Here is a 27,940-nt window from a genome sequence, read left to right as displayed (position 1 = left end):
GCCATTTTGGAAGATGTGCTGATTGAAGTATTCAGGACGCTGTATACACAGTGCAAAGCTGAACTGGACTTGCAAACGCAGTCTCCTTTCTGTAAAGACCACACGCAGTTGAGCAGGTAGATATTTACAGCTATATGTTGGCTTACATTCTGTTCTGTTTCCAGTGGGAAGCTATTTGGTAAACTATGTAACATCAGTATTTTCTATCCCATTCAATCCCCTTCGAAGTGTTTTGCCACGTTGCATACAGTCAGCCCTATTTCCAAAGGTTTAACTTGTGAGTTATTTCGTTTTTTTCAAAGTCATTTATTTTATGGATATAATTAAGGTGTTTGTGCATGATACATTTCTAATTGTGTATCATGAATAGCAAACTTTATTTAATCTATCAAAAAATAAGGGTCTTTACTTTCTCTTTTTGACCTTTTGTCGTGATTTGATGTAAGATGTGTCATGTTAGTTGGACTCTGTCTTTCTGTACTCCATTGTTTTTTTGAGAAATATATGTTTACCATGCTTTTTGACCCCCTCCCCCCCTTTTTTTTTTTTAGCAAGCTGCGGGAGAATAAGAAAACTGCAGAACTGATTAAAACTGCAAACCTCCTGTTCAACTCTTTTGAGCCATACTACATGTGGGATTATATCGCTCGCTGGTTTGAGGAGTGCTGCAGGTAGGCACATTCATAGTGTTAATAAGATATTACATTGGTGAGCATGACAGGGGTGTAATACTGCTGAATGCAATTGATTCAGCTTCTGCACAAGAATGGGCGTTTTTATTAACTGCACACATAAGCTAAGTGTAATGATTTACTTACTGGTATATTGTAATTCCATCAGCTTTCAAGTGAAGGCCAAATACCAAAGTTGAAACTGTCGTTTTCACACATACAATTGAAACCTTTCACACACATACACACTTTGTGAAAATAATTAAAAAAATAAGGTGTAATTTTTCACTTGCCCCTAAAGAAGAATCTTTTGAGCTCTTGAAAGCTAGTGAGAAATGACCTTGGTTAGATTAAGTGTCCACAATGAAGCCTTTTGTGTTTGTATAGCTCTGCAATGTTTTTTTTTTTTTTTTTTTTTTTTTTTAAACATGTGAGCCCAGCTGCACGTGTCAGGGTCTTGCAGCAATCAGAGCATGGAGAAATCAGATTAATTTATTTATATAATTTTGGAAATGCAAATATTGTATATTTATAATTACAAAGCTCTGCTGAACTTTTCCTGTAAAATGTATCGCTATGCATGACCTATCTCTCTCTGTCTAGTATTGCTCAGTAAATGAAATTGAATGGTACAGTATATATTGCATGTAAAAATTGATTTCTGTAGGACTCTAAATGCAAGGCTGGAGGCTGCACCTGGTGGCACCAGTGAAGCATCAGATCTGTCCCTGGTAGAATTCTGTCAGCTGGTCCACTTCCTGTTAGATATTGTATCTTTGGTAAGAACTGTTCTTTTAAGTTCCGGTTTATAGGACATGGTAATGTGCACAAAGTGATCTTATCCCTGGCCCTGCCAAGGAAAAGAAAAACCATAGGGCTGCTGCAGTACAACCAGTAATCAATCAAGTAACAGTATATCCAAACATTGTAATAAATCAATTATGTAACAAGATGAGTCAATCTGATTAATATTAATAACTCAATTTAGTTAATATTGAAACGCATTTATAGCTTCAAATTAGTCACAGAACTTATAAAACGTATTAGGCATAGGCATCACTTGAATTTTGAAATGAATGTTATCAAGTACAAAAGTCAGTACAAAAACGTTTGTGAAAACCTAGCCCACAGTACAAATGCATTCCTTACAACTCACAAGCGAAAACATCATTCAAAACGAACAAACAAATAATTAACATTCCCATCTGTTTTTTTTTTTTTTTTTTTGCCCATCTGTTAGTGATACTCAAAGCTGGTGGAATTTTGTGAGGCAGGCAGACTAAAAGCCCACACCTGATGCGACACGATTTAGACGATTCTTACGATTTGCACGACAAATTCGCTGCGAAAACACAGTGCACACCAGAAGCGATCACAGAAATGACACGACAGCTGGAAATTTGCCAGATTTTTCAAAAAGTGTGATTACTAACAAACGCAATGGAAAATGGCTTATTATTATAGGTCAGGGAAATTAGGTACTGCAAGTATGATCTTCACCTCCATTTTCAGTGAAAATGTGTGACGGGGTGCCCACCCGTTGTGTGCATTTTGTTATTGATGTAGGTATTCATTTATTATTATTATTATTATTATTATTATTATTATTATTATTATTATTATTATTAGTATATAAATATATTGTGTTTATGTGCGGACGGATGACAGCCATCTGACATGATTGTTAATTAAGATGACGGCGAAAAGCAGTGCGTTTGTGTTTTATAATAATAATAATAATAATAATAATAATAATAATAATAATAATAATAATAATAATAATGAATACCTGCATAAAAAATAAAATACATGCAAGGGGTGTTCTCTGATTGGTCAGTTGTGTATTTGTTGCTCGACGAATGCGCAAAAATAGGATCAGTTTCTATTTTTTTTCATCGGTCGTGTTGGAATTTGTGTGGTGCGACGTCGTTTGTCGTGTCGCCTTTGATGTGAAGGGCGCGATTGAAAAGCAGCGGTTTTATTGATTTTTCTCGCGTCCCATCTGGTGTGTAAGGGCCTTAAGACATGTTCAGCATGTCCGGTGTGGAAACATGAACAGATTTTAGCCGTTTGGCTTACAGCGATTTGGGGATGCAGTTTGTGTATTGTGGAGATTTTGTTTATACAAAAAGTGCCAAGCAGTAGTTACATCATATGTAATAAACTATAACATTAATATATAAAAACATCTTGCTATACAGTACAGACAATTGTAAATCGAGGTTGTGTTTATTGTACTTTTTAAGTATTGCATGTACAATTATAATGTTTCTATTAGAATACAGTGAACTAGCAATATACCCAAAAGTTTTGCCTCTCCCAATATAATTAAATAATTTTGCTTCACAGTGTGGAATGAAGCCTGTGAATTTCCATACTTAACGAAAAACGGTGACATTAAAAAATGTGACAAATATTATGGCTTCCAGTAGACGTTTGCGATGTCGTTCAGTAGTTTCTTTGATTACATGATGTTAAATAAAACATCTACATTTTGTAAACTTGGTTGCATTTCTTGAAGAAGAATCCGCCCCCAACCAACCCGTTATCAGCAAGAGCGTAAAGGCTCTGTGTGTTATTCTCCCGCGTCACTGTGGGGTGCGTTAATTATATTATTATTTTTCCATCATGGTTTGGTGGAGACTCTTTTGGGGGAGGTGGCCCATAGCCACTTCCTGTCATGCGGCACTGGGATGCCTGTAACTGTTCATGTGTTTCCCGCCGGCCTCGCCCAGGTAGCCATCGAGCACCCAGGGACCAGGCCTCCGGTCAAATTTATCATTCACTCTGAGTGCTCTGAGCACCCATGTAGTTTGGGCGGTAGTGCTGTGGAAAAAAAAAAAAAAAAAAAAAAGTGTTTTTTGTCAGTTGTCCACAGGTTATAGAGTGCTTTCTCAGTATCACACAATTTGCTACTTTGCAAATTAAATTAATTCACGGTTTGACCATATTGATATTCTGCTTTACTGTATAAGGGCAATTTCACTAATCTAAATATTTCTTTAGGTGTGTAAATCAGCTAGTGAAATAACACGGTCATCTGCATAATGTAGATGTTTATATTAAGGTTGTATTTACTTTGATTGTGCCCTATTCGTTTTTTTTTAAATCTTGTGTGAGTCTAGGATTACATTTGATTTATGGTGCTACTATTCTTATCAGCTGAAAGTACAAAATAAATGTATTTTTTGACACATTAACAGCATTTGGCATTATCGTTCATGGTATTTTTTTTTTAGGCTGTACTTCTTTTAAGCCGATGTAGGAATCATGGCTTCATAACTAAAATGTAATCTGCTATACCGGATCGCATTGCTGCAGATGCTTCTGTGCCTCGTGGTCCTCTGTCAAATCTTTGCTTTGTTGTTTTTCAAGCCTACTAGAAGTATGAGAGTGATCTGTCAGGTACGGTACTTCTTCCACTTTTCTTCCTGTCCGTTGGCTTCATTGTGCTTTATCTTTGTCTGTCTGTTTGTTACTTTTTGTAATAATTTCAGAAATTGGTACGGCTTCTGAATTGTTCAGAAACAAACAAACAAAAAAAAATGTGTTCAATACACTATGTAACACAATTTTTGTTCCTGGGTAGTAAGTGTTATTTCCTAATTGCTTATGCCTCAAAAGTATAGAAAATGGCTATTCCCCACAAAGTTTCAAAATATCACTATTTCCAATGGAAAATGGGAAAATGTGTGTCTTTTCGTTCACATAAAGTCAGAAACAATGAATCCAAATTAACATGTATTTATACTAAAGTAATACAAAAATGACTACAAAAGATTTAGAAGTGAGTAGTTTTTCGAGATTTACGATTATACTGTAAATTTATTTATAAATTTGTTACACAGTGTAATATTTTATTACTATTTTGAGTTGCAGGCGTTTTCTCATATTTTGTCTCTCTTTGCTGTTTTTTTTTTTTTGTAGAACTATTTACTTCCTACCTTATGAATAATAAATAAAAAAAAATATAAAAGCATTGTTTAGTTTTTTTAAAACTAATATTTGATGACAAAGCCAGCACTAAAATGTTGATCATTTCACAACACTTTTCTCATGGGGGGAGTAAAGCATCCTCTTTAGTTTTTAAAGGAGTCAGTGTTATTTACTAGAGACCACGTTGCTACAATGGATGTCCTCTCGACCCCCAGGAAACATACATTGAAATCCAGACAGAGCACCTGCCCCAGCTGCTGCTGCGGATGGTCTCAGCTCTGACGAGCCACCTTCAGGCGCTGGGGCTGGCGGAGCTGACGGACTGCTTGCGGCTGTGCTCCAAGATCCTCAGTAAGGTCCAGCCACCCTTAGTGTCGCCAGAAGCGGAGGGCAGTTTGCCGTTTACAGCTGTGCCACCCAGCTGTTCTAGAGAGAAGGAAGAGAAGAAGGTGAGTGAAGAGTAACTGTTCCATGCCTTTTTTTTTTTTTTTTAAAGCCTATTCCTAGTAAAGATAATTTAAGAAATTAATACCTTAAAATTGGCTATACACTGCCTGTTAACATTATTAGGACCTGTACCTAACATAAGGTTGGGCCCCTGTTTTGTTCTGGCCACAGCCTTGCGTGTTAATGTATTCAGATTTATTTTTCACACAATTGCGTCATTCAGATTCACCTCAAAGATGCTCATTTGGGCAAGTGAGCGTTAAGTAGGTCTGGATTTCCCAGGGTACTGTCACAATGCAGGTGTCTGTATATAGCAGCTGAACCCTTCAGTGTGCCTCCATTCATGCTGAGAATGTGTAAATCCATATTCCAGGGCCTGACCGCACATTGGCAGTGTAGGTCTGGGTCGTGTGGCTCCATATCCCACCAAGGTTTCAACTTGTTGTCTTTCACTTTTGTGCATGAGCTGGCCCGGGGCACTGGCCATCTGAGCAAGTCTGCTTGCTGCAGAATGGGCCTTGTATCCGGCTTCATTGAAATAAGCACACGCATACCTGAATACTTTAATCACTACCATTAGACCAAACGGTAGTATTTATTCCCCTCCTGTTGTTAGCGCTTCTGTTTTTTCAGAACCAAGAAACTTCCTCTCCTGCAGTTGAGTTCAATAGTGGTAGGCCGAGATGAAGGTTTATTGGTTTGCAGTTTTCATTGTGCACTAATCGTTAGAAGTGATTTTCTTAAAAAAATAAAAAGAAAGATGTGAATTTTTTAATACAGCATCCCTAAACATAGAAACCTGTGGTCATCTTTTTCAGTGATTTTAATAAGATTGAGAATAAATCACCCATTAGGAAAGCACTATTTAGATACGTCACTGTTTTAAAAATTTAAATTAAAATAAACCCCCTTTGTGTGGTTTCAGAATGAAATATAGCATAAAGGACAGAGAAAATCTTGTTATGTTAATTTTAAGGCTTACAAGCTTACTTGTGGCAGAATTGTTTGTACATTTAGGTTGAACCTTTTCAAAGCTCTAGCCTGTGTACTCTTTTCTGCCCCTGCCCACAGATGATCCCAGTCTCCCTGGAAAATGCCAGCGAGGTCTTTGAGGACAGCGAGAACCCCCCCGAGCAGCCGCTCCTCCGAGAGTGGCTTCACAGAGTTTGTGCAGTATCAAGCCGACAAGAGTGAGGACTTGGACAGGGCTCAGGTTGACGGCCAGCGAGTGCTAGATGCTCAGCCAGTGGGCAGCACCTCCTCCGAGACGGAAACGGCCTTCACTGTGGGCTCAGAGGACACAGTGGTGCACCCTTCCCCCACCATGGAGCATGCCTCCTCAAGCCACGGTGGGAAGGCTAAGCAGAAAAGCATCATGCAGTGCTGCCTGGAGTACTTCCATCAATTTCTGACACGGCTCATCACGCTCTATATCACCCCCTGCACTGCCGCCACACCCTCCTTCACCAGCGAGTTCAGCAGCGTGCTGAAGGGGGACAGGGCCAGGAGGGGGGGCAGGGACGAGGCACTCAGTAACGCCGCCAGCACTCCGTCTACTCAAAGGGAGTGCCTGGGTGCCTTCACTGCCACCTGCCAGCTGTTCCTGGAGTGCTCCAGCTTCCCTGTTTACATTGCTGAGGGCAACCTCAAGCCCTTGCCTCAGGCTGAAAAGGCCACACAAGGTGAGTCCCTGAACAGCTTATTCTCCTGTCATTTTCTTTTTTCTTACGAGGCACTCTTTTAAAGCTAAGGGTTCCAGGGTAGGTGTTGTATATGTGCACAAGAAGAGCTCTGTAACTTATGCCCCTACATGGTTAGAATGTGTTGAGAAATGGTTATTTTGGTGATCTTTGACCTCATGTCTGCACCTCAGTGGTGTTGAAGAAAATTGTATTCCATCAAACACAAGCTGTTTCTGTCAACAGACTGCGAACAAGTAAAGACACCCCTGTGGCTCCAGACACTAATGGATGCCTGCTGCCTTGCCAGTGAGTTCAGTATCCAGGCTGTGTCAATCTCTCTGGTGATGGACCTGGTAGGCCTCACCCAGTCGGTTGCCATGGTGACAGGTGAAAATGTGAACAGTTTGGAGACGGCCCAGCCCATGAGTCCAAGCCAGGGGAGGGTGGCTGTGGTGATCAGGCCGCCACTTACGCAGGGAATCCTGAGATTCATTGCTGAAAAGACTGCATTTTTCAAGGTAAATGTTTCTTCATAAAAAAAATATTACCGACGGTGATAGATTCCTTCCGGTTTGAATATTCTTTCACAGTGCAAATTAACGTTCACATATTCTTTCATTTTGTAATTATTTCAACAAAATGTGAAATATGTATAATATAGGTATGTATTTAAATAAATAAGCATTGCAGGAGTACATTAAAAACTCTGAACCTTACCAAATTACCTTACAATACAATTAATGGACTAACACGCATGTCAGTTTTTCATGACATGCTGTATAGAACCTATTTCTCTAGGATTGAATGTGTTCGGTAGGCCTACGTCCCGCAAACATGAAGGTTTTTGGCCTCTGTTTGTTTGAGTTTACTAATATTATTTAGAAATCTTTTCAGTATCATCAGCCAATCAGCTTCCTGCTCTAGCAGGCTTTTAATAGACAGTAGATGCCTGTTGGAATGACACTGCCTCAACTGTGACTCAACTTAAAATCAGTCAGAGCAAGTACCGCCTTTTTTGTTTTGACTTGCTGTATTGAAAGCTCAGTTCACATCTATTGGACTGCTAATACTAAACATAGAAACAATTGGTCCAAATTTATTTTATTATCCACCAAAACCAGCCAATCAAGACTTTGATCACAGATACAGAATGAGGGACAGGCCGCGCTGAGAGCTGGAGCCCAGACTGCAGCTTTCAAAAACAGCAAACCGAGACACGAACAGTTCAGTAGTATTGCTCCATTCGGATATCTTGCACTGTTTAAATAAACTTTAAGCAACCCTGACAAGTAAAAAAGTTATTTGTTTAATAAAGCTATTTGTTTTTTTTTTCTAATTATGTATGTGATCCTTTATGAAAGTGTTTTGGGACTATTTCCCAAAAAAGTTTGAAGGGTACCCAACAAATCATTACAAGTTAAAGGTAAATGTATGTTTTAAAATAGTTTTTAAAGAAAAAAATGTTTTCTAATAGCAGTAGTGCCCAGTCGATCAAGGCTATACCATGTAGTAGTTGACCTTGACTTTTGTAGCGCCCAAGCCTTCATCTCAGGAAAACGTAACTTCAGTCGTTGTCAACTACCTCTTGGTAGAGCCTTCGTCGACAGGCACTGTCGCTTCATCAAGCACGAGTTAGTGGCACTGTGCCATTTCTTTTTCTTTGTGTTCGCTTTGTAAGCAAGTTGCACTGACATTGTGGGACCAGCTAGGCGAGAGAACTCCACAACACCATCAGAGGAGCATAGAGCTTTTCTATCAGCTGCACAATCTGGTCCCATCTTCCAGCATCTGTGAGGATGTTATCAGCCAGCAGCTGATTCACAGAGACAAGGTAAGCGTCTCAGGGCAGGGAGGGAATTACAAACAAACAAAACAATTCTCTTATTAAACAAAGGGAATTACTTGGGGGAGAAGTTTTTAACAGAATATATTTAGCCTGCATTTTATGGGAGTGAAAGATGGGTCATATTTATCCCAATCCATAACTTTACTTTGTTTTCCAATTTATATTTTTTCATTATGAAATGTTATGACTTATTGAATAACTGCTGGTTTCACAGACCATGATTTGCACAAAAGTTGGACACCCTTGTGTTAACTTAGATAAGGAAGTCCAAGATTAATGAAACCAACCAATAATCATAACTCATCTGTGGTATTTCTTTAGACTGTTTATGTGCAGAAACATTTTAACAGATGATGTAAAAAAAAAAAAAAACAACCAACCTAATGGGAGCTTGTCACAAAGCTGACTTTGTGGTGAAATCAGCACACACACAGTACTACAGGGATGAAGCACTGGTGCTTGTGTTTATTAAATAAAAAGGTTGAACAAAACAAAACCAAAACACTTTTTTATTCACATGACGACTCCAGCCACGTCTTTTTTTTTCCTTTAGAAAATTCGCATGGAAGCGCATGTGAAGTTTTCTGTTCTCTGGCACCTGACAAGAGACCTCAATATTAACAAGTCTTCTCCGTTCAACCGCACTTTTGACAGGTAGGTAACTTTTAATGGTGCATTGCAGCTGTGAAATAAATAAATTGACATGTCATTTTCTGTATACTTTGAGATTTGTGGATGTTTATTGAACCGCACATGTAATAATATACAACAGTGGGATGGATTTGTATAGTGTTTGACTGTTGTTTTTTTTTTTAAGATCAGAAACATCTGTTAAAACTAGAAGTATAAGTTGACCCTAACTTGTGCTTAACCTGAGCAAGGTTATGGTTGAAGAAAACCCACTATAATTTATAATTAAAGAGCATACAGTTGAACTACACTTATATTACCGTTAATAATAAGTACCTGTAAGGTTCGTCTTCTTTATAATCAAATAGTCTGAAACTTTGTCAAAATAAAAGTATTTATTGTGGAAACAGCAGAGAACAAAATAGAACCAAATACAAAAATCAAGGTAGGCTCCTCTGGCTCGGTTGCTGGTATGCTGAGCTGCAGAGAGTGTTTCCTTACTAGCGTCAAAAGATGGTCGTCTGAGTTCTCATGGCATCAGAGATGTTCGTTTCTGAGCCGTCCTCTGGCATCAGAGTCAGTGATGTACACAGTATGTAACGGTTAGCTAAAACCACTTTTTACAAGCATCCAGCGTACGTGACAAAAATCACGTCTGCTTAACAATTACACTCAAAACCAATAAACCCCACCTTGGCTCCTGTCTCTTAACTCCTATCTCCTCTCTCCTTGCAGTCAGCCAAGAATGCCTTGCCTCTCCACTATCTACTTTGGTTGCATTTATATAGTGTATATTATATATATATATATCATATATATATATATATATATATATATATATATATATATATATATATATATATATATATATATATATATATATATAGCCCTCTACCTCCTCTGTCACACAAGACCCAATTGTATTACCTGTATGCAAACCTTGTCTAAGAGTTTAATAAACCTTTAATTCAAAGCTTACAAACTTTACGTTTCTCTGAAGAAGGTACAAATGTATTTTTAAAAAAAGAAAGTGGAGGAAGCAGCGTGTTGCTTGTATAGTATTCTTAACTGGAACCCCAAACATTAAGCACATACAGAATACTAATGTTTACCATTTAAAGGGGCACATATAATTATTACACTTTTATATAAAACCTTACACACTCCACTGGAAATGTCATGTCCCACCTCAGTTTCCTTTTTTTCTTCATAAAACAAACAAATTAAAAACAAAAAGACAGATTCCAAGATGTTGTAATGCATTGGCCCACAGTATTGGCTGAGTAAATCAGTACTCTCCAAGGATAGCTTTTGAGCCATATATGGCTCATTGAGCTCCACAATATGTCTCTTTAGCATAATCCTATTTAATGTGTTTGAAATGACAGAAGGGACCATCTGTAGTCTTAGGTAGAAAATGCAGTGATGCAGTAATATATATTAGTTTGTATGGCTCCGTACAAACTCCCTGATAAGCAGTATGGCTCTTTTAGCCAAAAAGACTGGATAGCTGCTTTAAACAGTGACCCCTGTGATGGCGGTGTGATCTACAGGTCCCTGTTCATCATGCTTGAGAGCCTGAGCAGCTGGGACGGTTCCACCTGCTCCGTTGGCCAGGCCTGGCTCAATCAGGTACTTCAGAGACATGACATCGCCAGGGTGCTCGAGCCTCTGCTGCTGCTGCTCCTCCACCCCAAGACCCACCGTGTGTCAGTGCAGAGGGTCCAGGCTGAGCGGCACTGGAGCAGAGCCAGGAAGCTCCCTACTAAGGAGGAGGAGGACAACAACGGCAGGCCCAACTACATGAAAGAGATAGTCTCGCTAACGGTGAGTTCATTCTCGCAGCAGAAATCATCACAAAGCTATAAGAAAAATAAAGAAACACCTTTTTGCTATCTGCTAAATAATAATAATAATATTATTATTATTATTATTATTATTATTATTATTACACAGTGTAACAAATATTATATATTGTAAATACAGTATAATCGTAAATCTCGAAAAACTACTCACTTCTAAATCTTTTGTAGTCATTTTTGTATTGCTTTAGTATAAATACATGTTAATTTGGATTCATAGGTTGTTTTTTTCTGACTTTATGTGAACGAAAAGACACACATTTGCCCATTTTCCCATTGGAAATAGTGATATTTTGAAATATCACTGTCCTGGTCACAAAAGCAAAGTTTGTAGGGAATAATAGCCATTTTCTATACTTTTGAGGCATAAGCAATTAGGAAATAACATTTACTATCCAGGAACAAAAATTGTGTTACATAGTGTTATTATTATTATTATTATCACATTTAAAGGCTACTTTATATGTACTACATTTTCTTAATATTTAATTTTATATCATGTTATGTGTGTACTGTCTGTTGTTTTTTCTGATTAGGTCATTGTTTGCCAGGCTTGCTAACTGTTCCAGCAGGAATAAAAAAATGCTTCTAAAAAGACTCCACAAGGTTGTGGGGAAGAATGTTTGTGAGACATTTTCACTTTATATATGCAAACATTTTTTGCTGCAAATATGTCTGTAGTGGGACATTGCAAAAAGTGGAATCAGTAGCAATACTTTACCTGTAAGCTTCATCTCACCACAGTCCTTAGGAGAAGTTGTTGCTGGAACAGCTCAAAAGCATGGCAAATAATGACTTAAGTCAAAACAATAGAGAATCATACATGTGAAACAGAAAAAAAAACACATGAAATATTAGGAAAATGGTGATGATCTAAAGAGTATCGGTTTAATGTGCAGTCTTCTGTTTGTCGCCAATATAAAGTAGTGGGTCTTGGAAGTCTGCTTGCTTTTAAAGCAAGTGTTTCCTCTTGCTTTGTTTGAAGGCTTCAGCCAGGTGCATGTTGAGAACGGGAAGGCTGGAGCTGTAAAAGAGAGAGCCCTGAGCCTGGAGGAGATGGAGCCCTTCAGCCTGTCACTGAACCCATTTAATGACAGCCTATCCCTGCTCAGCACCAGCAGTGAGAACCTCCAACTGGCCTTTGACCTTCCAGACCAGCAGATGGCGATCCTCCAGAGCTCGGAGTCCGTCGGCTCCCACTCCTCTACAGGGGACAGCACTAGCTTAGAGGAGTCTGACTACAACGATGCTGCAGAGACACAAGAAAATGCTCTGTCTGCTCTCATTGAAGGCTCTGTAGAGGCTGTCATACAACAGGTGGTGTCTGAATTGGTGGACAGAGTAGCACAAAACCTGAAAATAGGGAAGAGTGGCATCATGTAGACTCTGACTCCTCTAAATTGGAGTCCAGTTCTATTTGAGCTGAGTAAAAACAAAAATGCTGCCATCAAAGAAAAAGAGCCAGAGTCGGATAGTAACGGCACTCCAGACTTTTTTTCTGTTTCGTCAGAGACAGGAGATGAGGGCACACAAAACAGTATCACCAGGCACAGCTCATCGCCTTCCATCATCTTGAACCTAGAGGCCACCCCTCCAGAGCCCGGCCTTCAAATTACAGAGCAGCAGTCCCGCACGATGAGCCACAGCAGCGTCCAGCTGAGCCTGAAAGGGAAGATAATGGAGAAGCTGACTGACAAATCCCCAGGGGCCAAGCCCAAGGTGAAGAGCAGCAAGAAGAAAGAGGAAGCGAAGAAGAAAGCGCAAGCCGAGAAGGCCAAGCAGCCAAACATCTTCTTCGGGGACAGCTTAGACTTAGAGAACTGGTACAGCTGTGGGGAGGGGGAGGTGTCAGAGAGCGAAGTGGGCTCCCCTGAGCTCTGTAGGTCTGCTTCGCCCGCCCGCTTTAACATCCATCCCCTCTACCAGCACCTGTTGCTCTACCTGCTGGTGTACGACTCTTCCCGTGCACTGCACGCCCTGTTAGCTCTGTCTGCCATGCTGAAGGCCAACCCCGTGGGCTTTGTCAGTGCCATCTCCACCACCAGCGTCAATAACACTTACACTCCGCAGCTCTCCATCATGCAGAACCTGCTGGCCCGCCACCGTGTCTCAGTCATGGGCAAGGACTTCTACTCCCACATCCCAATAGACTCCCACAGCCATGTCTTTCGCAGCTCCATGTTCATCGAAATCATCATCTCTCTCTGCCTCCACTTCCTGCGTAGCTACTACCCCAACCATTTGGTGGCCTCCCAGTAGGACCTATCGGGAAACCGCAACATGCAGATCATGAGCATCGAAGTCCTGACGCTGCTCTTCACAGAGCTCACCAAGGTCACCGAGACTTCGGCCAAGGGCTTTGCCAGCTTCATCTCAGACGTGCTGTCTAAGTGCAAGGTGCAGAAAGTGGTCCTCCACTGCCTGCTGTCCTCCATCTTCAGTGCACAGAAGTGGCATGCAGAGAGGACATCCGGTAGGAACATGGCCGCCTCTGAGGAAGGCCTATCTGAGGACAGCATCATCAACTTCTCCGAGGACGAGATAGACAACTGCAGCACGCTCCAGTCACAGCTCCTCCGCCTTCTGCAGAGCCTCATCATCCTGGAGCACCGGGTCCTGGGCCTTCTCGAGGAGAGCGAAGCCGGCTATGAGTTTGTCAGCATGGATGTGGAGCACATCAACCCACAGCAGCCCCTGACATCCCTGCAGTACCTGCCCTCCCAGCCCATCACTTCACAGGGCATGTTCCTCTGCGTAGTGATAAGAGCCCTGCACCAGCACTACACCTGCAAAATGCACCCCCAATGGATCAGCCTCATCATCTCAACGCTGCCGTACATGGGGAAAGTGTTAAGGAGGGTTGTGGCTTCCGTGACACCGCAGCTGTGCCGTAACCTCGATAACCTAATACAGCAGTATAAATATGAGACTGGGTTATCAGATAACAGGTGCGTTCAGATCACCTTGCAACCTTACACACTCCATTTTGCCAGTCGTTTACTCCAAAACTATTAAAAAGTAGTTAGGAAGATACATCAAATTACATTTATATATGTTCACTCCCACTTTCAAGTTTTTATGATATTTTCAATCCATTCTGAGCAGCTTCCAAAAAATTTAATTTGAAGCTACTTGCTAATTACCTGTTACCACTAAAACTACAGAAACAGTACCCCATGATAATAATTTTATTGGTCTACTAATTTTGGTCTTTTCTGTGTTACTCAAGCACTCTGCAGTTTTGAGTTATATTTCCTACAGAGCTATTTGTTTGCGATAATAATTTTGTAACATTAACATTTTTTTTTAAAGTCAGATTTCCACATTGTTTACTTTCTAGCTTGGAAGTGTACCAAAAAAATAATAATCGTGGGATGGCTCCCCCTAGGCAAAATGTAATTCTACTAGTTATTTAGTAAAATTCAACTGTATTCAAAACCATACCGATTTGTTTCCTATTGTATCCACTTCAGGCCCTCATGGGTGGCATTAAGCATTCCCCCAGATATGATCCTCAGTGTTTTGGAGGGAGTGACCACTATTGTTCATTACTGCCTTTTAGACCCATCCGCTCAGGACCACCAGGTAAGTTCAGGATTTAACAAGATTACTGTATTTTAGGATACATGGGCAGGGTTAGCCGAGTTGTTTTTTAATTTTTTTAGTGGGCCTGCTTGGGTGCATGAAAGGCAGGTTTGTGTGTTTGGAAACCTCAGAATAACATGCCTTATAACTTCTGAACGCCATGTTAGGTTGGTTTAAAAATGTGTGTACAGCTTCATATTATGATGGGCAACCAAACGCTAACCAATAATATATCTACGAGCATGAGAATATTTTGCAAACACACATACTGTAACAGATCACCTGCAGGAAATCGGCATGGAATATTATATAGCACATGTACAGTACCACAACACAGAGCGATAATTCAAAGAGTGAACAGAGTTATACATACATGGATTGTATGTATATGGATTGTCACAAGTTTCTGCAAACTAAACAGAGTAGAATTCTGCTGTTACTGCAGTATGTAGCACAAGCACATAGTGTTGGCCTGATAGTTTAGTGTGATAGGGGCTGGTAATGTGGATTATTTTGTTTGTTTTACTTGCAGCAGCTGTTGGTGAATGTTGATCAGAAGCACCTGTCGGAAGCACGCAGCAGGATCCTGTCCATCCAGCACACCATTATGTCCTGTGACACTCCTGTGGAATGTGTTATACCTGGTCGACACTTCAGAGCGCCAGGCTACCACCACTGCATCCTCCTCTACCATCATCAGTCTGGGATCCACTAAGGTACTGTCTGCTTTGCTGATGGACATTAGATGCATCTATTAATATTACACAGTTACTAAGAAAATAAGAAGAGTTATGAATGACAGGAGGCCACGTGATGCACAAATGCTTCTCTGGTTTTGAGAAACAGATTGATCCTTGAACTTTGTCTAGTTAGTTCTTAAAGGATCCCAATGATTCAGCAGCACAAGTGTGTCTTGTGAACCCATTCCATATCCTCGCCACTGTCTGTGTAAAACAGTGTTTCTACCTACCATCCTAAGTCTGTCTCCACTCACTAACAGACTATAACAATATAGTGTTATAAGCACATGTAGCTACAGCATTTCTAAGAAACCTTATTTATTTTTATAAAGTGACATGTCACTTTATACTAGAATTGTGCAGTAAAACATTTCTTGCAGAAAACTGTAATTCTTGTTAACAGTTATCAATGCCTTTACATTTATAGATGGTGTTTGTTTCATTTTGTATTTTTATTTAATTAAGTGTGACCCAAATCGTGGCAGCTTGGAATGAGAACTGTAGCCTTCATTGTCCCTCTGTTGCAGAATCTGAGGCAGCAGATTCTCGAGCTTCTGGGACCCATCTCCATGAACCACGGAGTGCACTTTATGGCTGCCATAGCTTATGTGTGGAATGAAAGGAAACAAGACAAAAACACATCCCGGAATAAAGTAAGACCGAGATTTAAAGCACAATACAGTAATGTGCATCCATCCCAATGTGTTATATGCACCATCACACTCTTTATGACTAGTGGAATTAGTCCTACAGTCTTGTATATGATCTAAGGCTGGAAAGATGTCATCATTTAGATGGTAAACAAAAGTAAAAATCCAAAAGGTTGTAGTATTTTGCCAAACGTTTAATCAAAACTTGCTCTTACCAGGATCCTGCATTGATTTTTACGTTGCTGTTTGCAAAAAAATCCATCTTCAATTTGAAAGAAATACAACAGGAGATATAAAGATGGCTGTAAACACTTAATCTTGTCGGCTTCTGACTTTTAACGACAAAATGTTTAAAGCGTGATAAGGAGTAACCCTATTTCAGATATAAGCACAGTACTTAAATTAGCTACCTGTCTCTCAAGTGAAGGGGCACCTCAGAATGCTGTCAGTTTTCTAGGAACGCAGTTTTGTCTTATTTGTCTTGGATGACGTTAAATATTTCCTTTGTTTTCCAGGTAATTCCCACAGCTAGTGAAGAACAACTGCTGTTAGTGGAGCTAGTGCGCTCTGTCAGTGCAATGAGAGCAGAGATGGTGATGCAGACGGTGAAAGAGGTTTTAAAGCAGCCACCAGCTATTGCAAAGGAAAAGGTTGGGTTTGTTTGGTTTCCAGCAGTGTCGCTCCATTACCGCTGTATTTAATGGGATAATGGGGACTATTTCAGTGACAGCAATCTCTTCACCACTAAATTTACTGTAGCATTGATTAACAGATTTCATTTTTGTTTCTTTATGGTTTTGAGAAACATCTCTCTCTGGAAGTCTGTATGCTGCAGTTTTTCTATGCTTATGTGCAAAGGTAGTACTTGGCTTACTTTATGAAGTTGTTCAATTTTTTCATGTTGCATATATAGGCACCCATGTTCCTGCTGAAAGTCCTTTGTGTGCCACTTGTTTTCAAGTTTATAATTACCCGCCTTAATAGCAAAGGCGGTGATACGTACAGTATGTCAAACTTACATTTTTGCATAAATCCGCTTTTCCGATTGCCATGAAACTTGGTATATACGTCAGGAGAGTATCAGATTCTGGAGATATATGGAGGGGTCTGTCACTTGTTTACATACAGTATATCTGGAGAAATTTACAGCTTAATGTCCCTGGAATACTTGATAATAACATCAGTTATAAGGTTTATCTTTCTCTGTCTTTACAGGATACCTGTGTCAAACCTGGTGGATAGCTGGCCATCTCTGCTGGCTTTACTGAAAGACTGTGCAGCTTGGGCTCCCATCACCTGGCCAGTTCCTTATACTTGGGTACGGAGCTCTTTTCTCTGCATTGTCATGCATTGTGTCCCACGAAGGCTTTTATATCTTAGTAAATAATTTATATTACAGTAATTTATTTGCCATGTTTCTTTTTGTAGCAATATTTTTATAGTTGTGTGTTATTTCATGCAAATACAAGCTACAATATGATTCAAGGGTGCACATTGCATAACTTAATACAGTGCATTATTTCTCTAGGGCCATAATCATGGGTTTTCAATTAATACAATGTATGCCAGTATGCAGGAAACAAGATTGTGTTAAACATGAACTCAGACTTAATATTTTAGTATTCCAACATTATATGTAATATTAAGCATTTTCGTAACAAAGCATTGCACATTCTTAAAGGACTTAAAATGTTACCAACATAACTACAGATCTAATTACAGTATCTTTGTTTTGTGTGTGAAGAGTTCTCAATGAATTCATCTTGAAGAATCCCAATTTAGAAAATAAGAAGGACCAAAGAGACCTGCAGGTGAGAGGGTTTGTCTTATTATAGTCTGCTAAGCTATTAATATTATTATTATTATTATTATTATTATTTCTTTTTTTGACAAAACAACCTCACCCTTAGTGCAAAATCACATACAACTAAGATCCAGAATTCAGTTTAAATATGCCTGGTTTGCCAGTTTTTAAGTGGGACTGTGTAGAAAACATTGAAATTTGGTAGTCAGATGGCACCAAAGTGCAGAACCCTGAAACGGATTGCAAGTTTATTTTAGTAATAATAATAATCTTTATGTAGCACCTTTCATAGAAAACCACCATCACAAAGTGCTTTACAAGCTATGAATCTAGGGTGTGTGAACTATGCATCAGCTGCAGAGTCACTTACAACAACATCTCACCCAAAAGATGGAGCACAAGGAGGTTAAGTGACTTGTTCAGGGTCACTCAATGAGTCAGTGGCTGAGCTGGGATTTGAACCGGGGACCTGTTGGTTACAAGCCCATTTCTTTAACCACTGTACCACACAGCTTCCTATTTACTGTCAAACACGACTCGGAGTGGCCATCTGTTTGCGGCAGAACTATTTCCAGTTTAACAAGGTTTATTGTTACTTGTCTCTGACAGGATGTTACATACAAAGTTGTGGAAGCCATTGGGACTATTGCTGGCTCTTCCTTGGAGCAGACTACGTGGCTGAGGAGAAATCTGGAAGTAAAGGCCTCCTCACAGATTGTGGTAGATGGAGCCAGTCTTGAACTAGATGTTGAAGGTGCTATACTCTGATTTACATCAAAGATCCAGACTCCGCCAGTCGACCTCAGTGTTCCTTGTACTGCTCCTTTAGAAATGTCTGATGTCTTTTCAGTCTCCCTTTGTAAATAACCTTTCTGGTGCATTTATTCGCTTGGGCATTAGTTCTTGTAGACTTCCAAAAGTGTACGGTTCTCAACGGAACCACCGATTACAATTCTAAAATGAATTTGTGTTTGCATATTTTCTGATCTGAAAAAACAAAAAACTGTGCTTTGACAGCTGGTAGTAAAAGACTTTAAGGATTTCACTTGCAAGACTGAGATTCTCAAAGCTTTTTACTTCAAATCATCATTAGAACAGATGGTGTTGATAGTGATTTGGAGTAAAGGCTTAGAGAATCTGTTCCAATGGGTCTTACTACCGTGATCAAAGAACCACAGTATTAAGAATATGTTATCATTGTTGTGTATTATAATAATTCAGATCATTACTATATTTTATATAACATTTGTGTTTCAGGTCTCATGTTCACTGTGATGAAGGCTTCCAGTTTTACACCATCTGTATACAGCGTGCATGCATTGACATTGCTGGCTGAGGTAAATAATGTATTTAATTACCTTTTTATAAAGACCTATTGTAACCATGTAATTCATTTAACCCACCACAGTACAGTATGCTTGAAATGAAGTGACTCAGCTGGGCCTGTGGGATGAGGGTTGAGGTGACAAGCGTTTCAACTTGTGCCGCATTCAGTGTAATGGATTGAGTTTCTTATATGTTTTACCTTAAAAGCTCAATACAAGCATAACACGCATCATGAATCCCAGATGGATTACAAGTAGATGGGGATTAATATGGAATAGTTAACTCATTAGGTAAAGAGCTGAAGTCCAGTACATGCATGCATGTGTTTCTACTATCATCATAGGTCTCCAACCCAAAAGCCAAACTATTTGCATAGTGTACTATTGCTATAGAAAGCTTTTTTTGGTGAAAATACATTTGTGCCCTGTGATGACATTTCAGGTCCTGGCTCACCTGTTGGACATGGTGTTTTACAGCGACGAGAAAGAGAGGGTTATTCCTTTATTGATTAACATTATGCATTACGTAGTGCCATACCTCCGCAACCACAGGTAACTAACTGCTGGGATGAATCATTAGCTAAGTAATGCATATCTCTACTGGCACAAATAATCCTTATCCTTGTAGGATGCATGATATGTTAGTGTCAGAGTCCTGTGGAACTGCTTAAAGCCTCATTTAAGTAATGCAGCAAGTTCAACAGTCCAAGTTTAAGTACAGTGAGCAATGGGAGTGTCATGTGTTGAGAATAGCAATGGTGTTTGCTAGAATGTTGTGTGATAACTTTGAACAAATGTAATGTAAACTATTTACATTTTACTCAAAGCTTTTCAGGATTGTATCAGTTTGTTTTCCAGTGGTGTCCCAGGAACATATTCTGGCAAAGTTCTTTGTAATTTTTTTATTTGAGCATTTTAACTCATTAGTTAAAGATAATGTAGAAAGCCTGCCTATACTGCTTGTACTGAAAAATATTGATATCTACAGTTTGTGTTTTTATAAAGCGATTTTGCGATGTTTTTATAAAACAAGCCAGAAACTATTTCAAAACAATAATCTAGCCACCCCTCCCTCAACTACTTTGTTTCTTGCTAGATTTTACCTGAACAATGTACATGTGCCTTTTCTTTTGCACTTGCTTTAGAATAGGGCCTATAGTCAAGGTATGAATGTGTTTTGTTTGGATTGTAGCTACTTATTGAACTGTACTCTTTTTCCAATCCCAGTGCCCATAATGCACCAGGCTACCATGCCTGTGTGCAGCTGTTGAGCAGCCTTAGGGGATACCAGTACACTAGGAGAGCGTGGAAGAAGGAAGCCTTTGACCTCTTCATGGACCACACATTCTTCCACATGGATTCCTCATGTGTTAGTCAGTAAGTTTAGCAAGGCTGTGTGCTTTGTAGACTGCCGCTTGGATCATTTATATCTGTTCTGAGTTACTTAAACCTAAATTTTTTTTTCAAACTTTCAGCGACAGAAAGATATCCTGTACTAAAAATAAAAATCAGTATACAAGCTTCATGCTTACAATCTTCAGTTTGCTGCTCTGCAGTTTTGAGTTATTTTTCCTGTGTTACAACAGCAGCCTGCAGTTTTGATTGCTTCTTTTCTTATACTGTCATGCTGAAATATTTATGCCTGTATATGTATCCATTCAGCTAAAATACCTGTGTAGTGTGTGTCTGTCAGAGAAAGAGTTCACAGAAGGCCAAACGTCATGAAGAATATAGTAAATAGATAACAAATAATAGTATGGTAATATAAAAATGGTGCATTAATTTGGGCACTGCAGCTTAGTCACAACATCATCAGCATTTTCTTTTTTCTTCTAGTTGGAGAGCTATCATGGATCACTTGATGACCCATGACAAACCCACATTCCAAGACTTGATGAGTAAGTCTGTTTTGTGAGCCTGTGATGAGTCAAAGGGGTTTCGGTCTGTGATTCAGCCTCCCGACAGTAGATGGCATCAAACCAACTCGGGACTTCCCTTACCAAGATCTCGTGACCATGGCAAAAGTCATCTTTTGAGGGGCGGCACCTTGGTGAGGGGCGGAAGTACGAGTATGTAAATTCCAGCCACCAGTTTGGAGGGATGGCCTGAAATAATAATCGTCTTGACTGTGCTCCAAGGGATATTCAAGGCCTTTGATATTTTTTCATATCCATCCTCTGATTGTGCTTTTCAACAGCTTTGTCTTGGAGTTCTTTTGATAGCGCCTTGGTGCTCATGGTTGAGTCTTTGCATTGAAATGCACTACCCAGCAGAGGGAACCTACAGAAACTGCAAAATTTATCCTGAAATCATGTGAATCACTACAATTTAACACAGGTGGAGGCCACTTAACTTGGTGTGTGATTTTGAAGGCAATTGGTTACACATGAGCTAATTTAGGATTACTATTACAAGGGGGTGGACACTTACTCAACCAAGCTATTTCAGTTTTTATTTTTAATTAATTTTCTACAAATTTCTAGAATATTTTTTTCACTTGGAAGTTGCGGGGTAGGATGTGTAGATAAATGAAAAAAAAAAAAACTATTTTAATGCATTTTAGTTCCAGTCTATAAGGCAACAAAATGTGAACATTTTGAAAGGGGGTGTAGACTTTCTATAGGCACTGTATGTGATCCAACAATAAAATGATGATAATGTTATTATTTTTGCAAATTGTCAGTAAAATGTATTTTAAGAAGAAACCGTTTAAACAACCGCTCACTTCCTTGTGTAGCTAAGGGGATAAAAAAAAAAGCAGAACAGCAGAATATTTTCTGTGTGCAGCATTTTCTATGTCATTGACACAATCTTTTCATGGATTCAGACCCTTGTCAAGATTCAGACTTGTACCATTAGAGTACAGAACTGCTGTTTACTGAGTTTAACAAATTTGTTCTTGGCATTTCCTATTCAATAGGAAATGGTCTCTGTGTAATACCTTTTAAAATGTATGTAATTGACAAACTGTTCTGAAGTTAACGTGTCTTTTTTAAGAGTCCCCTCTTCTATTTTTGTATGCACTTTAATCTTTTCAGAGAGGCTAGTGGAGAGTCTGCGCTTGCCCCAGGTCCCGACGCTCCATGCACAGGTGTTCCTGTTTTTTCGGGTGCTTCTCCTAAGAGTGTCGCCACAGCACCTGACCTCCCTGTGGCCAACGATGATCACAGAGCTGGTAAGGCTACATACAAACATCATAGAAAACAAAATACAAGTATTACTGTTTTCTCTGTCACTTTTGGATACCTCTTCACCTTGCTGAACCACGTGCGTTGATGCTGTTCTTTGAATGCTCAATGCCCTAGTTGACACTCATCAAACCGCAAAAAGTTCGATTCCATCCAATTGGTTTCACGCCACTCCAGTGCCACCCCTGCGTTGCCCGTCGCGTGAAAGATACTTATCAAAAGTATAGGTTCTATTCATTTTGACGCATCGCTGCAAAGTTCCGCTTGCGGCATTGTGTCTGGCGTGCAGCATCCTTTAGTTATTACCAAATCGGCTGCTAATTACCTTTTGCATTTACTTGCATATATAAATAAATACACAAACGACCAAACGCAGATTAGAAAACGTCACATACTGTGAGAAAAGGGGACCCTGTAAAGGCAGTTGCTAATGTGGGGGGAGGCTATTATGGTACTAATTTGTACAAATATATTACCTTACAGATTTTCCAGAAACAATGCATATTATAGTTAGATTTTTGTGTTTACCATACTACCTAAGAGAAAAGATTGAACCAGCTATGACAGGCCATATCCAGAGCAGTTAATATTGGGTATATTCAGCCAGTGTGTCTTCTATAGTGGATTGATTGCAGGACAGTTAGTGGATTTGCTCTCTGTTTGTTCCTAGTTTGCAGGCTAAATATTTAACTTTTTATTCCTTCAGGTGCTCACAGCAGACAAAGATATTTCAAGGTAAAAAAAATAATAAAAAACAACGAAATGCTTTTTTCTAGCATACAACATATAGAATATTGTATATGCATGGATCATGTCGATCTATAGTATAGTACACATCAGTATTGGGTTCTACCAGCTAGGACCCAATAGAATAATAATCATTTATTCTATAAATTATACAATAGTGGAAATCACCTGACACAAGCACATGACACCTATACTGTCACCCTTTTCTTCGTCACATGTGGTACATGTATCATCTACCACATCGATCTGGAATGGCCCTCCTTCTTGCATTGGACCAGTTCTCAGTATACAATGCAGTTCTCGGATTATGGGGGCACATTGGCTTGCTTGACCAGGTATTTCGAGTTGTGCATTTCCTCTTGCCTGTTTTAGGACTTTGTGTCCATCAGTGGCTGGATTGGAAACGACTTACACTGGGGGTAATGGATTCTCCACCTCCTACAACAGCCAGCGCTGGCTCAACCTCTACCTCTCCGCCTGCAAGCTCCTGGACTTGGCTCTGGCTCTACCTTCGGAAAGCCTGCCACAGTTCCAGATGTAAGTTAACATCTAACTTAGCTAGGAATCGATCATATACTGTATAATTACTACACAGGTATATCTTAGGAGTGATTCAGAAAGGTTTTTACTCCAAAATACTTCAAAAGATACAGTTAGATACTTAATGAGAAATTAACCCATTGCAAGAATCACTTAAAAAATGTATTATACCCTTTGACATGTGTTCTTGACTCTTTCTGTATTCACTGATATTCACCATGTTTAATCAAGACACAAAAGCATTGTTGACCTCAGTAAAGAAACTATGGATATGCATTGGCATTTCCTTCCCCCTGAAACAGTTTGTTAAATATTTGCAATGGTAATTTTTATATACAGAAATTCCCCCTTGTTCAGAGATTTGCTCAGATATTAAAAGTATGCATTTCCTGTCACAGGTATCGTTGGGCTTTCATTCCAGAAGCATCGGATGATTCTGGGTTGGAGGTCCGTAGGCAAGGCACTCACCAAAGAGAATTCAAGCCCTACGTCGTTCAACTAGCAAAACTGCTAAGGAAGAGGGCAGAGGTAATTTAGCATGAGTATTTAAAATGTTCAACACTAATTAGCTTTACAGGACAAGTAACCTACAATAACTAAGAGCTTCGGTATCGTTTACTGAAAAGGAAATACAAGTTGAACAAGGTATGGTTATGAATGAGGCTGTAAGAAAGTCGTCATTTTTTTTTTATTAAAGAGGTGCAGCCACTGTGTATTAAAGTTGTGGTTGCGGGCGGTTATAAATGTAAACAGCTTGCATGTACATATACTTGCTTTCAAAATCGATTTTTGTTCATTTGTTCAAAAACAGCAATAATAAAAAACATACACACAGATAACCAGAACAATTGTTCTTAAGACTCTTTATCACCATTTGAAATAAAATGTTGTATGTTGTGTTTCATTATAAGTGAAGAGTTGCAGCTAACAATAATGACACATAACATACAGTACTTGCATAACAGTAAACGCTCACTCACAAAAGTGAACAGTCACTACAGCATTTGTAAAACTGTAATAAACCTTCAGTCACAGACTTTAACAGTAAGTACAGTACTCGCATCACGGCCCAGTCTTCTTTCCCATTGCTAACTATAACAAGAGGAAAGATCACCCATTGGTTAGAGAGGATGACAAGGCATACCAATCCCTCACTAGCAAAAGACGATGTGAGAATGACGTTTCCTTTTCTGTTTGTTTATTTTTCAGCATTATTTTGAAATGAAATTACATATAAACAATAGAAACATTGTAATCACATTAAAAGTTGCGGTTTCCGAAACAAATTCACAGCCTGAGATTTTCTTACAGCCTTAGTTATGAATATATATTTGCAGACCTGTATATAGGTCATAGACCAGGGATGTCAAAGTCAATTTTACCAAGGGCCATATCTTAATTTAATGTTTGATTCGCGGACCACAAAATGCACACCTTTTACATATACACATGCATTTTAATAGGTGATAAAGAAAATGCATGTATATATTCACAGTAATACATACACATGTATGTTATATATGACTTATTCATTTAAAACATGTGTTATCTATCTTACCTAATTGCTGTCCTGTGCGCTCTCATTTACTGAAGCAATCAGGCATATTTTTCGTGAGCCAAGCTTGTCAATATCGGGATTCATGTTTTGTGTTGAAACGATCTTTAGCACGGAGTGTAGATGCTTGTCATTCAGGCGAGATCTTTGAGCAGATTTATAAATCTTCATCAGTGAAAATAGCTGTTCACAGAAGTACGTACTGCCAAACATTGACATGACGCGTACAGCCTGAATGCGGAGCTGTGGGAATGTGGCTGGAAGGAACGGGTAAAACTGCTCAGTCGAGACAGAATCAAACTTAGCCTTCAGCGCGCTATTGCACTGCAATTCAATAAATTCCTCGTGGATGTCTTCTGGTGCAGTTTCCACATCTATGCCAAATGGGTTTGAAAAAAGCTGAAACTGGAACTGCTGCTTGTGAAAATCTGGAAAATGGTGCAGCAAACGCACTACCAGGAAAAGTAAAATCCGCCATAGAATCACATCCAGCTTGACACGTTAGGAAATGGGAAAGGTTTCCTTGCTGCGTGTTTTTCCCACGCATGTAACTTTAGCTGAAGCACCTTAACATTGTCATACATTTCAGTTCTGACTTGTTTCAGCCTTGCAGTTTCACATTTAAATTGTTGAGCTGTTGGGTTATATGGCAGAGAAATCCCAAATCACACAACCACTTTGCATCTGAAAGCTGTCTAATTTCTTTCCCTTTATTGTGCATGAAAATTTCAATCTCTTGATGCAATTCAAAGAACCTTGTAAGTACTGCACCACGGCTAAGCCAGCGAACTTTGGTGTGGTGCGGCAAATCACTATATTGAGCATTAAGATCAAGCAATTTTTGGAACTGCCGGCGATTCAAACCTTTCGCCCTGATGAAATTTATCATTTTCACAACCGTGACCATTACGTAATCCATTTTCAGCTCCTTCCCACAGTGCTTGCTGGCGTAGAATACAGTGGTACGTTATAAGTGTCGTTGGACAATTCACCTCCTGTAGTTTTTTGCACACCGTAGCAACAAGCCTGTTTTTTTTCTCCACACATGGGAGGTGCTCCGTCTGTTGTTGTCAATCCAATTAATTTCTCCCTCTGTAATTTCATGTTGTGCACACACTTGTCAAGCTTTTAAAATATATCGTTTGCTGTGTGGGTAATAGTGACAGATAACGCAGCGTTATCAGTAATATCTGTGCTCTCGTTAACAGCAAGAGAAAAGGCTATGAAATTGCTTGCTTTTTCAGTGTGCTCTCTTGAAGATCGGTAGCCAGGTCATCCATTCTTTCAGCCACGGTATTTCTTGAAAGACTGACATTGGAAAACACACTCTTTTTCTCAAGACAGACTATATCTGTGACTTTAAGCATGCAGTCTTTTACAAAAGCACCCTCAGAAAAGTGATTTGACCGCTTTGCGATTAGCTCTGACATGTGACTAGCCTTTACTGCCGCATCACTTTCACTTTTTGTCTTTTTAAACATGTTCTGCTGTAAATGAAAGATTCTTTTATTTTTATATTTTTCTTTAGTTTTGTTTCATAGTGGTGCCTTAAATCGAATTATTTCATCACCGCAATACTTCCCTTACATACCAAGCAAATGGGGTTTTCTTGCTGCTCTACAAATTACTATTCAAACTCCCACCTTTCCTGAAACAATTTGCTTTCCTTATGGATCTTTCTTTTCTTGGACATTTTGAGAGTTGTATTATTGTTTTTGACAGCTAGTAGGCTACAGTGTCTAATGGAAAACATGCTTTAAGCACCAAGTACGAGATGTGATTGGCTGTCTCTCGCTGCCTTCTGTTTCTTTAGCTCTGAGCTTCCCGCTACTTTTCTGATGGCTGATGGGATTTGGAGTTCTTATGTGTAATAACCCAATAGACTCAAACTGGGCCGGGCCAAATTACACTGTAATGAATGAACTTTGCAGGGGGCAGAATAAAGTACCTCCAAAGGCCGTATTCGGCCCGCGGGCCTTGAGTTTGATACCACTGTCCTAGACCTATATGCAGGTCTGCAGTGTTTAAAGTGTTAAGACATTTATAGCATTATAAGAGAATTTATAGATTTTAGATTTATACCCATCAATACAAATCTTGAAAGGACCAGTTTAACATTAATTTCAAATGTAGTTTCATATCTCAATATCAGATGGTACTTAATATAAACCTTATTGGACTGCTCGATTATTGCAGTCCACTTGGAGGTCCAGGACGGTCAATATTTTGGAATATTTTAATATATTTTTACGTGACTTGCAACGACCAGACTTGAATCTGGGCAAAAGTACCATTGAAGACTGTTTTAATAGATATATTGATTTTACATTCATACCACATCCTTTTGCCCTCATCATTTATTTGCATTTCTTACAACAGAAGAACCTGGAGGAGGACTGCTCAGGGAGAGCCTTGCCCTGGGAGCCGGGTCACTTGCTGCTGACTCTCTACACCATCCGAAGCATGGAGCAGCTGCTGCCCTTCTTCAACGTGCTCGGCCACGTGTTCATATGCAAGGCGACGTAGTGGCACCCTACAAAACTAAAACTGACTGAGAATAAACTTTTAAAAAAAAAATTAATAAAAATATATATATATATATATATATATATATATATATATATATTTTTTTTTTTTTTTTTAATGAACACATTTCAAAGCTGTATTTATTATTTCATTTAAATAATGTTATTTGTATATATAACAACCACTGTTGTTAAGGGTGATTCACT

General features: G+C 39.3%; 1 pseudogene; it reads left to right on the top strand.

The window, feature by feature from the left end:
* On the top strand, positions 1 to 27,777 carry LOC121316255 (annotated as a pseudogene).
* The last annotated feature ends 163 nt before the right edge of the window (positions 27,778 to 27,940 follow it).

The sequence above is a fragment of the Polyodon spathula genome, chromosome 5 (assembly GCF_017654505.1).
Source record: "Polyodon spathula isolate WHYD16114869_AA chromosome 5, ASM1765450v1, whole genome shotgun sequence".
In the NCBI taxonomy this organism is placed as follows: domain Eukaryota; kingdom Metazoa; phylum Chordata; class Actinopteri; order Acipenseriformes; family Polyodontidae; genus Polyodon; species Polyodon spathula.
Note: the sequence above shows the minus strand (reverse complement) of the source record. Positions and strands in the feature narration are given on the sequence as shown.